At 38.4% G+C, this 12,039-nt stretch overlaps 1 long non-coding RNA gene across 19 annotated transcripts; it reads left to right on the forward strand.

Moving 5' to 3' along the window:
* Positions 1-2,801: 2,801 nt before the first annotated feature.
* On the forward strand, positions 2,802-9,657 carry LOC147638514 (uncharacterized). Of its 19 annotated transcripts, none has more exons than XR_015265906.1 (4): positions 3,825-3,982; positions 4,127-4,388; positions 4,558-5,546; positions 5,636-8,694. It is a non-coding gene; the product is annotated as an uncharacterized LOC147638514 (long non-coding RNA). The 19 variants fall into 19 exon arrangements; XR_015265913.1 differs by having other exon boundaries at positions 4,558-5,268; XR_015265910.1 differs by having other exon boundaries at positions 4,127-4,323; positions 4,558-4,851; positions 5,063-8,694.
* Positions 9,658-12,039: the final 2,382 nt, after the last annotated feature.

Consider the following 12,039-nt stretch of genomic DNA (forward strand, 5'->3'; position numbering starts at 1 on the left):
CAACTTTTAAGCCTTTATGAACCTTAACCAAGCTTATGAATAATCCTCACTTTGAAAAGAAAAAGAAAACGTCCTCTTCTTCATGAATGGTTGCCGACCCCGTCAATTTTGTAGGAATCATGGATCTTCAAGCTTTTCTACATGTGAAGGGTGGATTAAGGATTCTTGGGCATGAGAATTTCATCCATGATCTTTAATCTCAGAGCCAGGCGGCTTGTGTAAGACGTAGAAAATTTAAGCTCCCTTGAAAAAAAGTCACCTACGCAACTCTTTTTTAGCCTTTTTTTGTCGATTGAACGTGCATAAATAATATATACAATCATTCGACACATAGCTAACAAAATAACCCATATGAAATAATAATCCAAGATGATATAGACAAGATCCTCCATGTGTGACACACGCACTGCTCATCACCTATCTCATAAACGTAAACACATTAGTTGTTCCAATTAATTACTATCACAGCAATTAATCCCAATATGAAACATTGATCAACACAAACACAACACACTCACCACTTGTTACACTTTGATGACAGTACCACTATACACATCATCTAGCATGGCATGTCTTTTGCAAACCATTGTAACACTTAGATCGTGTAGTTACCTAGCATTTTCCACTTATTACACTTTGACAACACATAGTCTTTAAGCATGCACTACTTATTACACTTTGATAATATATACCCATCTAGCATGGTCTCAAACTATACCAATAACACTAGGTAATCACCCATGATACCAACTTACTAGCATGGCACACTAGCATCACAGGCATCCCCATTTAGCCAAAAGGTGGACATTATGTAACATTTGGAGCCAAACTATCTAAAACATTGTATTAAAACTTAACCTAAGGTCAAAACCTTAGCTTAATATTTATATAGTGATAATTTGTTATTTTTTGAGTTTTAAAGCCTTTTTGGAGGATTATCTTCACTTTCTTCTAATTCCTAAGGGTGCCTCGCCCCTTAAGAAAGGCCAAGAACCCTTAATTATCACTAATTCGAGCTAGTCTTTGTAATTGTATACTTGATCAAACTTTTTGGATGTAATCCAAGGTTAAGGACTTCTTAGCTAATTTGACCAAATTTCTAAGTTCTCCTAACCTCTAAGCTTGGGTCTATATGATCACTTTATGTAAATTCCACTTAATTTACCAAATTTATGTAAATTCCAATGAATTTACCTATTTTATCACAAATCCTCTTTCATAAGAATTATTAAGAACTAAGCTCCTTAAGCATAATTAGAATATCATCAAGAAATACTACTAGAAACTTCCCTTAAAAATGCTCTAAAGATACTATTCATAAGTGCCATAAAAGTGGTTAGCGCATTGGTTAATCTAAAAGGCATACTTAGATTAATTAGACTCTTGAAACAATATTACCAACAAGTAGGTGTGTTAAGCCATGCCACGGGTGTTAAAGTGCTATGTTTGAACACTCATTGTTGGTGGGTGTTAAAGTGCTATGTTTTAGTCTTATGAATATATGATTTGTTACTTGCGTCATTGGAATGACCGCCACACTAGAGCTTAATGAGCCCAACACTTTAAAAGTATATATTATGGCTCAATAAACACCACCTATGTTAATTATTATTAATATATGTATTTAAAAATAGATTATTTTTACGTATTAATTAGATTTATTATTATTATTATTATTATTAAGTTTGATGAAAATCACCTATTTATATATACATAACTTACACATCCTACTCCGATTACATGGGTGCATAACACTATAGCGAGCAGGATTCAAACCTATGTCAACTCACTCTGGGTCTTCGATCTTGTGGTACTTCAACCATGTTGGCAATTAGATATTATTCATATAGCCGACACGTACACCGACACGTACAAGACTCTAATGGCTTTAAAAATCCATATGTCCCAACCAATTCTAGCAAAGATAAAACTAACTCCATGCATGATTTTAGAAACTATTTAAAAGATTCCATGGAAGAAGGTTTACTTAAAGCATATTCTTTCTACATAAAATTGGGCAATGATAGAGCTAAACTTTTATTTACATGCTTTTTTCAATGTGTGTGTGTGTGTGTGAGAGAGAGAGAGAGAGAGAGAGATTTATATGTGGATAGTTTTATTTATTTATTTTAAACATCTACAAGGTCTTTTAAGGTTTACAAAAGACAAAGGAAAAAGTCTTTGTCTTTTTTATTAATTGATTTTTTATTTTCTACAAACTATTTTTTTTCTTGGAGCATTGAATAATTGATGTGGGCCTTTGAAAATTTTGATATATTTTCAAAGCTTTCCTTTGGTAAGGTATAACCTTACCAAAAGCAAGGTATAACTTTTGGCATAATCTTTTTGAAATGTTAAATTAGTAGTTTTAAACTTCAAAGCTTGATTTTGGTATAACCTTTTTGAAATGTTAAATTAGTATTTTTAAATTTCAAAGCTTTCTTTTGGTAAGGTATAACCTTTTGAAATGTTAAATTAGTAGTTCTAAATTTCAAAGCTTGCTTTTGGTAAGGTATAACCTTTTTGAAATGTTAAATTAGTAGTTTTAAATTTTAAAGCTTTCTTTTGGTAAGGTATAGCCTTTTAAAATGTTAAATTTTGATATATTTTCAAAGCCTGCTTTTGGTAAGGTATAACCTTTGAAATGTTAAAGTAGTAGTTTTAAATTTAAAGCAAGAAATAGAAAAGCATGATTTTCTCCATATTATAATATGCACTTGCGCTTTGTAATCTACATGTCTCCTTCTCCTTTTAACTAGAGCAATGTCATAGCAAGGAGATTCAAAGTTCATCATATGAGATGTGGGGAAAACCACATCTAGTAGCTTTGTGTGTGTGTGTATTATTATGCGATTTGTGTGGGCGATAGTAGTACGAGTCTATATATGAGAGAAGGAGAGGGAAGGAAGTCAGAAGAGGAGTAAGGATATAGGAGGGAGGGCTAGGTAAAGCATGCGAGATTGAGAGCCAAGACCATTTTCAAGAAAGGGGTGAGATGGATTCGGGATACCGAGGACATCAATGGAGACTTCCTCCCCTTTTTCACATTATCTCCCAACTACAGGAAAGCATGGCGTACACTTTGCTGCTACATTCATAACTTGGAGACATGATTGAATGTACAGGTTTAGGACAGGTACATGGATTGGATGATCACCTCTTTGTGGAGGGCTCCCACCAAAGCTTTCTATTTTATTATGCACAATGATGAGGATATATATAGTCATTGTAACATTGTCTGGGGGCTGCAAAAACCTCGAACTTGGTGGAAGAAGACTTTTCAGAATTTGCGGTATGCACCTATATGCTTGAAGCATAAGGTTTTCATGTGGAGGATGACTACTGGATCTCTTCCTCTTGGTCACAGGCTCAGTGATAGGCACATGACAAATGGTCTTTGTCTTAGATGTAGATTCAAGCAAGAACACACCAAGCACTACTGCCCTAGGATTGCTAAATTCTGCAAGGAGATAAATGACAGGGTGGTCTGCAAAGCCTTTGGGTTGTACAAGCTCAGCAAAACTCAATGGACTTTAGATCAATGGCTACTAGGTTGAATGCATTGTGTATTGTCTTAGAATTTGGTTTTCCTGTTTCATATGGATAATAATAGAGCTTTGAAAATTTTTGTATTGATAATCTGTGTTGGACATGTCTCAGGTAGAATATCCTACAAGGTAGAATATCCTACAGGATATCTTAGCTTGCCCTTAGAAATTGATTCGTAAGAAACTCCTTAGAGCATGTAACATGCTCTAAATTTTAAAATGATGTAAAAGTCTTGATGTGATATATAGTGTTGACTTTTTGTGGATGATGTGCGTCTTTTCAGCCCACTGGCCAGTTGGGCGGCCGGCTGGTCTGAACACAGCCGTTTAGATAAGCGGTTAAGAAACAATCTTTCTGGCTATGGTATATCACATGCTCGGTTATGGCCTCTCCTGCCTGATTCTGAACCACAACATCGCACCGATGTGAGCAAGTAAGGCTCCTACTTCTCTCATCTGTTGGTTTCGTGTGTTTCCTGCATGCTGTTTTTCTTGGACTTGCCCTTGTTTTTTCCATTAGAAATCTTGGTAAGGTGAACAAATCTTGCTCACAATTGAAGGGCTTTATGGATCTGCAGAACTATGACACTTGAACAGTAAGGTGGATCTACAGAGAGCATGGTTTATTTATGTAGTTTTGAACACAGTATTTTCTTCATAAGGCTTCACTTTCTAGGTATTTATGTAGCCTCACGACGACAGTGGCAGCAGCAGTGGCGGTGGCGCGGTGGTGACTACTATGAACATTTTCAGTTTGGCTTTTAATGAATTTTAGGTTGGGTATTTTTTTTTCCAAAAATATGTGGATCTACATCCATATATAGATATATGTATGCTAAGGTATGTATAGATTAATGCCTTCACATGTATATCTGTATGTGAAGTGTGTTGGATCTACACTTGGATGGTGATAACCCTTAAATTGATGTAATCTACATGCACACACTCTTGTCAATTTTGACAATGGTTTTAAAATGTGCAACTAATCAGTGTTTTCTTTTTCATACAGGATGAACAGTTGCCTCCCTGCAGCAATATTGACCATGGCTTTTGTCCAACATGGTTCCCTTTAATACCTCACCCTACTGCATAGTACCCTATTACTCGACGGATTGGATGAACATGTTCAAATCGACTTCAGTCTTCCGCGACCTCTTTAATTGGCCTTGATTTTCTCAGTAATTTCTCTTGGAGATGATCCTTCCCCTATGGGTGCGCTTACGGGGTGGATCCACATGCAATAAAGCTGAACTTTTTGTTGCAGGAGGGGGGCTCTACCCCCTCCTTGGCTTGTTTTCTTTGTGTGAGTGCATGCTTGTTTGTGTCTGTTTGTTTTTATTATTTGTGAAGGTTCTTAGTGATGGCTGCACTGATGGATTATTATAACTGAGTCTTTCAAGTAGAACTGTGTGCACATATAACCATATAACCTTTGCAGGAAGGCCCTTATGATGCACGATTTTGTAAGAAGCTGCGTATATCGTTCTCAGATTCAAATTGTGGTGTATCTGTAGGGGCTTTTGGGGACATGTCACGCCAAATTGTGGAGTATCCGTAATATTCGATTTCTTGTGTGTTCTACATGTGATTTTGTGGAGTTTCCCTTGTTTTCCCCTTGAAAATCTCGGCAAGGTGATAGAATATGGCTCGAAGGTGCATCTTTCTAGTGTGCGCATATAACCAAGATGGATCTACAGATGTATGAGATTTGAACTGTAAGGTGCATGGTTTGAAGTTTTGAACAGATATTTTCTTCATAAGCCTCCACTTTTTAGGGCAAATTCCTTAGCTTCAGGGCAGCGGGGATGGGGATGGGGATGGCAATGGCGGCGGCTTTTTTATGAACACACGAATTCTAAGTTGGGCTTTTTTTAAATATGTGGATCTACATCCACTTATAGATACATGTATGAGGAGGGATGTATTGTCCAGGAAGGAGCAATGTCTTCAAATGTATATCTGTATGTGGCTGTGTTGCATCTACATACACTCAAAGAGGTGTAATTTATATGCACATATCCTTATCAAGCGTGATAATTAGAAACTTTTTGTTGGTTAAACTAATCAGTGTCTTCTTTGTGATACAGAGTGAACAGTTGCCTCCCTGCAGCAATATTGGCCATTTCTTGTGCAACATGGTGTACTCAAATACCTCACTGCATAATATCCTATTATTCAAGGGATTGAATGAACACGCTAAAATCGACTTAAGTCCCCCACGACCTCTCTTGATGTTCAGAGTAATTTCTGTCAGAGATGATCCTTCCCCTATGGGTGCGCTTACGGGGTGGATCCACATGCAATAAAGATGGATTTTTTGTTGCTGGAGGGGGGCTCTACCCCCTCCTTTGAGTGTTCTATGTGTGTAGGTGAATGCTGGTTCAGGTGTGATTTTTGTGAAGGTTCATAGTGGTGGCTAAACTCAATGATTATTCTCGAGTCCTTCAGGGAGGGCTTGCTCCACTTTTGCAGGAAGGCTCTCATGACCCATGATTTCGTAAGGAGCTCATTATTTCTCTTTCAGATTGAAATTGTGGAGTGAGGACATGTCATTCCAAGGACAACTATATGTTAAACAATGTTTGCGACCTGCGTAACGTTTTTACTATCCATCAAGGGCCACATTGCTTCATCTGGTATTCGAAGAGGGACCAGTTTTAGCGACTGCTTTGCAAAAAGATTTATAAGTTTCTTTTCAACGGGAATGTGGTAAGGATTCTTGGATACTGTGATGAATCATCGTGGATTCAAGCAGTGCGCCTGCTGCCTCCTCTTCCCATAAAAGCTGCTAACAGATCTCAGGGAAGGGCCCTTCAGGGAGAGGGCGGCTTTGAAGGGTTCTGGATTGTTTGGAGGGCCTTTACACGCTGCTGTGTTCTGAAACCTCCCTTTGTTTACATGCGGATGAAGAAAAACTGCTAGACTTGCATGTAGCATAATCTTTTTTCGTGTGAGGAGGGTACCTTTATACAGGTGTTAGGTTCAATAAAGGTGTTCTAGTGCTAGATGTATGAGAGCAGTCATAACACCATTCTATACTTGGTCTATCTGTCTAGAAGTAGGCTTAACAGTTTTCTATTACATAGTCTATGCATTTACAGCTTTCATCATACAGTTATGTGGAATACTATTGTTCAAAAGGAAACTGAATTACAATTTCAGGAAATAATATCTTTTTCAATTTTTAGAAGTTGGTGTTCCTTTCACTATATTAGACAGAGTGAAACATTAACTAATTCAGAAATGTGTTCTGAACACTTTCCGCATCCATCCAACTGTGAGGCGCTGAGATGTTACTTCCCGACATGTAAACCCCGTAAAGAAGTACACATTACGCACTTTCGAAGTATGGAAAAGGGGAGGTTCTTGAGAGAGCAACTGTTTCAGAGTCCTATATTTTTTTCATCATCGTTACCGATTAATCTATTTTGAACTTAGTGCACTCTTAAGTTTTTTTGAAATGAATAAGCAGATTACTTTCAAACTGTAGGAGTGTTCAGATTCTACATCCTCATGCTCGATATTTTTTCATCATCAGCACCGATTAATCTATTTTGAACTTAGCGCACTCTTGAGTTTTTTTTGAAATGAGTAAGCAGATTACTTTCAAACTGAAGGAGTGTTCAGATTCTACATCCTCATGCTTGATGTTATTTGATGTAGCGGTTGCATTGCAGGTATGCTATTGGACTGGCGGGTTTTTTGGTCCAAATATTTGTATGCAAATTACACTCACTGCCTAATTCCACCCTTGTATGGGTGTCTGCAACGATGTAGGCATGCTGTCATGTAAGGAAGTTTTGTTTGTGGTTGGGAATAATAGCAGCAAGCAGGGCAGCTCACAGTGGGGTGTGATTGACATGATTTTTGAAACTAGCTAGTGAAGACAAATTTGGCTTCAAGGAGCAGTTTTATGATGCTGGTACTGGTGAAGTGAGGAGTCGTCCAGGATTTATTGAGTACTTATTCAGCAGCTTTTGCAATGCAGTCATTACCTGAAAGGTTTTTGACATGGTTGTTTGCATAAGCAGTGCGTTCGCTATTTGTATGGTTATTTGCATAGTGCTAGCAGTTTCTATACTCTATTACCGTTTTGATGTTTTTTATGGCTGTGGGCCCTGGAGTCCCTTTTACAAAAATGGGTGGTAGTGCTTGGTGGCAGGACAGTGGGTAAAATTACTTTTGACATGTGAAGTTACAATGGAGCAATCAATGCAGCTGGAGTACCAAATATTCTACCTTGAGTTGAATTACTTCTTTGGGGGTGCCGTTGCAGCATTCAGCAGCTGGTGGTTGAGTATCTAACCTCTGACACTGTGGTCATTTCAAGTACAACTTGTCAGTCTGTACTACTTTCTGCATCTTGAACTTAGCACTGCCGTATTTTATTGATGTGCATTAGCTGCGAGCCCTTTCCTTGACCTCAACTAATTGTGCAATTTTTTTCATTGGTTATCCTTTTGATTAAACCCTAGCCAAAAACAAGGCCTGAAGTCCATAGAAAAGTGTTACCAGAGTGCAAGTTTCCACACTTCATTTATAGTTATTTTTAAGTTCATTTGTCACTGGTCAGATGTTTTCTATATGTGCATACATAGAGCTCAACTTAGTAGTGGGGTATGAGGATGTTTACATTTACTTAGATCAAGATGTATGAAAGGCGCGCGCCGTATAGTGCTCATTTTTTGTCTGTTTGTTAAAGCAGGCAAGACTTGATCAGCAAACGACGGAGACCCCCCTCCCTCCCTTTATCCCAACAATGTCATTCATCCCTGTGAGGGATGGGGGGTTGAGATCTTCCCTCTCACAAGCAGGAATTTATTTATGTATGGACTGGTGGCTTGTAGTGAAAGAGTACATTTCAATATTGTTCCACTAGTATGTGTTGTGAAGCTTGGATGGTTGTTGCTGTCTCTAGTCAGGATGGTAAACAGTCTCATTCAAAACTAGTGTGTATATGTTCTCATTCAAAACTACCACCTTCATGGGTTGATTTCGAAAGAAGTGCAATTTCAACCTTTGAAGTCGAATTTTGAAGGACAGCAATTATAGTCCAAAGCTTGATGTTGATTGTAGAGCATTCTGTACCCACCACAAAAGATGGGGTGATGCATCTTAATACATTAATACAAACTACTTTGTGGTCGACAGAGTGTCAAGGTTTGTAACCGTAATTCTAATTTGTTCATCCTCTTTGCATTAGAGAAATCTTGGTTTTGTTTGGTGCTGTCTTTAATCTTCATATTCGAGTTGATGAGTTTCTCATTTGTAGTCAACTTTTTTGAAAGAACTGTTCGTTTTTAAGAGTCTGCATGTGAGCTTGCATGCTCTCTTTTTTTTTTTTGAAGGTTTGGTGAACTATATACATGTCATAATGTTGGCGAAGGTGAAGCAGGGCAATTTGATAGATGTCTTCATCTAAAGGATCTCAAGGCGGGTGATCTTACACTTCCTATGGTGCTTGCAAGCAGACTCCAATATAGGGGATGTAGTCCAAACAAGGTAAAAAAGATCACCCTTGCTGGCATGATGATGAAATTTCAAACTTTATTGTCATTAGGACTAATTCTCAAACTCAAGGTGCCAATCTATATCAACCAGTTTAAAGAGAGACTATGCTAGAACTGCATAAATTCTTCCCCAGTTGTGCAACATAGAAGGGCAGGTCTATTGATGTGGCTTCACCAGAGGCAGAAGCAACTTTATTGAAAGGTGATGAGGCCATACACACAAGTATCATTATTATAGGTAGTAAAGTAGAGCCATCAATGAAAGTGAGTTTTATTGATAGGCCACATAACAAGGTTTTTATTTTGGGTAATGACTAGTCTTTATATGTCCATGATTCATAATAGTTGCTTTGTTGGTAAGTAGTATGGAAGAGAAGAGAGGCAAAGAAAGCAAAATGCAAAATGTCAAAGAAAGCAAAATGCAAAATGATTTTCACTACATGGGTCCACCTTTTGCCTAATGCCCACACATATCACCTACAAGCACTTGCCCTTCTGACCCTACGTAAACTTATGCATCACAACCCATTTCTTAGGAGAGTCTCAGTTGAACGATTCTTTGATTAACTATGAATTATGTGAAATTCTGGTTTTTACTAGACAGCACTCAACCCAATAGTTTTTTGTGTGCACAATTTATTATCTAGAATCTTTGAACATACTAAAAGGGCTCAAATTCTCGATACTCCATCTTGGCCTGCATTGGTTGAAGAAATATATACGTGAGTTTGACATCCTTACCCTTTCAGTAAAATTTAAAACTAGTAAAGTTACGTGTTGACTTGGAAGGTGAGTTAAAAGATCATTAACCAGCAGTGAATGGGATGATGGTCTTTTAAGTTGTGCTCTATTTTGAGATTACATAATGAATATAAGGTAATAATATCTACTTTTGTTAGGCAAGACACAAACAAGTCAATCGCATGTGGGTGATACTAAAAAGCTATTCCAACTTTTGACCTAGCACTTTGAAAATATTAGAAAGGCATTGTGATCAATATTTTAATATTAGGCTTTTTGGGTAATCCCTCTCTCTCTCTCTCTCTCTCTCTCTCTCTCTCTCTGACACACACACACACACACCCCACGTGTGAGCTCACACGTAGGATGTTATTTGTAGAGAGTAGTGATGTAACAAGTGTCAATCCCAGAAGAGAGTATCCTTGAGATGCAAATCAAAGCTGAAGATAAGCTAGATGGATTCCCAAGCCAAGAAGAAACACAAAGCCATACAATGATCCAGCCACACAAGGATGGGTGATCACACGAAAAGGTCATAAGTCGCTTGAGGATACTACCGAGGGAGAAGTCAAATTTGGGTGTACCAACAAAGGTGGAGTCTATACAAAGATGCAACTATCCTTGAGCACGAAACAAAATCATAATCATGCTCAAGGAGTTGGCATCAACAAGTCGCATCAAAAGAGGTATGGAGGTCCAAAATGTAAGACAAAGGAAAAGCTAAAATAGAGCAAAGAGAAGTTGCAACTTCAAGCAAATCCAAGAACTACTCTTTTTCTTAGCTCAACAAGAAGTCCTAGCTTCCCTCAAACCTCAGATGCACATGGCATTGACTCAAGTCACTATTGTAGTTCAAAATGCACCAATGGCATAAGAGTTCAAAAGTAAAGTCTCCAAGGGCCAAAACAAGCTTGAGGCATAAGAGTCAAGAGTTGGGTTACAAAAACACACCTAAGCATAATTCTTAGAAGGTTCACATCACTTATACACATGAAGACAATTGATATTTCACAAGTCAAGTCGTTTGTGGAAAGACAAGCATAAGAGTTCAGTTGTGTCGCGTATGCGGGATGCATTAGATGTAAGTGGCAAGTCCAACTGAGTCAAGAGGCATGATGGAATTAAGTCCTTAAAGAAAAACGAGGCACCATCGGATCACTTTTAGTGAACCTTGCCATCAGAAGCCTAAGACCCTCTGCTCGTAATTTTGCTTATGCTACATACTTGTTCAAAACATTCTTTTCAAAGAATTTAGGTGTCACACTTGACGAACACAATCGTAAGGCACTCTTCTATCTTTTGACCTCTAGAGCACTTTTAGAATGTCACGTTGCTCATTCACTAACTTAGGCTAGAAACCTTGACATTGACGTATGAGAAACTTGCATTAAGCATAAATAGGGCACTGACATTACATGGTTTGGCATTAGGCACAAAAAGTTATTGAGACCAAGGCACCAGCACATAAAAATTCCAAACAAAAATTCTTGGATCGAAATGTTTTAACTCGCAAAATGATTAAAGGTCTCGGATCGTCCATCTAGAAATGTTATCATGGATTGTCTTGATCACAGATCGACGATCCTACCCCTCAAATCGCCCGCGATCTGACTTCTAGGATCGTTGAATTCTAAGATTGCTTGGAGTTGGAATTGCTCACTTCTTGGATCACTGATACAACCCGACTAGCATTGGGATCACCAATCCATGACTTGCCACATCATCAAGTGAGTATACAAGGAAAAATTATGTCAATCCAACCCTCCTAGCAAACACCCGATGCAGAGAGCTCTCTAACTCCATCCACCTGGCCATCATTTCAACCCGTGCACAGAGGTAAGTGTCTAGTTGGCTCTTCTTTTCGATCAAAAGACACCAAGTTTTATTTGGGGATAGAGAGCATGGTGTGTGCAAAGAGAGGATTTGGAGCCCTCTACTCGAGGTGAGAGGTACTTGGGGGAAAGGATAAAACTTCTTGATCATCTCAGGGCCAGAGCAGAGCAGTAAGGATCACTCTTTTTGGGATCGTTAGCACAGTAGGATAGCTGGGCGAGCGGGTTGTGGGGGATCGGTATAGTAAGTGGGATCACTCAGTGAGTGGGATTGGTCTGAAACTTGAATCGGCACAGATAGTGGGAGCACTCAGTCAACTCGGATTGAAACGATCCTAGAGTCATAGTCACCCATGATCCTTAAAAAATAGAACATTGATTGAGTAGGGTTTTGCCATATTTTTGTAA

Source organism: Cibotium barometz, chromosome 5 (assembly GCF_041138505.1).
Source record: "Cibotium barometz isolate CiBa-2024 chromosome 5, ASM4113850v1, whole genome shotgun sequence".
NCBI lineage: Eukaryota > Viridiplantae > Streptophyta > Polypodiopsida > Cyatheales > Cibotiaceae > Cibotium > Cibotium barometz.